Source organism: Mytilus californianus, unplaced genomic scaffold, assembly GCF_021869535.1.
Source record: "Mytilus californianus isolate M0D057914Y unplaced genomic scaffold, xbMytCali1.0.p SCAF_14, whole genome shotgun sequence".
Taxonomy (NCBI): domain Eukaryota; kingdom Metazoa; phylum Mollusca; class Bivalvia; order Mytilida; family Mytilidae; genus Mytilus; species Mytilus californianus.
The window spans coordinates 39,561,563-39,562,714 of NW_026262626.1; positions in this window are offsets into that span (position 1 = coordinate 39,561,563).

Here is a 1,152-nt window from a genome sequence, read left to right on the forward strand (position 1 = left end):
TAATATACAGTTCCTTACTTAATTAGATCCTATCATTTATGGGCTTAAACAACAGCTTCATTTTTCATACTACTCAATAATAAGTTTTTTACAGTCACGTGGATGATCTTAATAGAAGTTGACAATTAATACAAAATTGAATACTATGATTCCAAAATGTGTTCCTTTATTGAAAAAAATAAACTAATTTTCCAGCAAAACATAATTTTGCTTTGTTGAAAAAATAAAACTTATCGAACTTTTCAAGCAAAATATCATGGTACTAGAAGGAAAATCATGAAAATCCACTTCTCGATTTACACTTCCTAAATTTTTCGAATATGAAAATATGCAGGAAAACACAGGAATTTGAGCAGGAAACAATTGAGTAAAGACTTCATTTCAATAAAGGATCAACGAAGTTTTTTTTCTAGAAAAAGAAACCACGATAAACGAAAAGGCTGACCTCACAGCAGTGGTTCAATCAAGTTTGTTATGCAAACAAAGGTATTCTCTCTTATCAAACGTTCACAAGTGCTACGATAGCCATCAATAATTTGTAGATCGATATTACCAGTATCATAACATACAGTTGTCTTGACATATTTACTCATATATTCCCTATGTGAACTAGTATCCATTAATCTTTCTAACTCTGGTGTCAATATTGAATGATTAACACCACAATTTCAGTGCACCAATTCAATGATTGATGAACTGTAATTGCACGAACATGCACAGATGATGTGTGGCTGAATTAAGAGGGATTTATACTTAGTAACTTTAGAATAAGGATAACAGTTGTTGACTAAAAAATTGCAAGGATTACATTTTTGATGTGATGGTAGCATACATCTGTCCTGCGTATCATTTTTTGCAGGCAGGAGATAAATTTTATTTTTAAGGATCAGAACACCAAAAATCTTAATTTCTAGAATTTTTAGTTGATAGATACAAATCGTCTGTTCAACGTAAAAAAAGAATTATGCTTGTAGGTTCGATATTAATAGATTATTTGAATTTTTTTAAAACAACCAAATATTGTTTATTTCGAGGGAAAACACGAAACTGAGATTGCTATAGTGACATTACAAAGTCGGTGATCCTAAATGTTTTTATTCATGTTTTGTTCCCAAACTCATGAAATACCTTCAGAAAAAAATTAAAGAATCG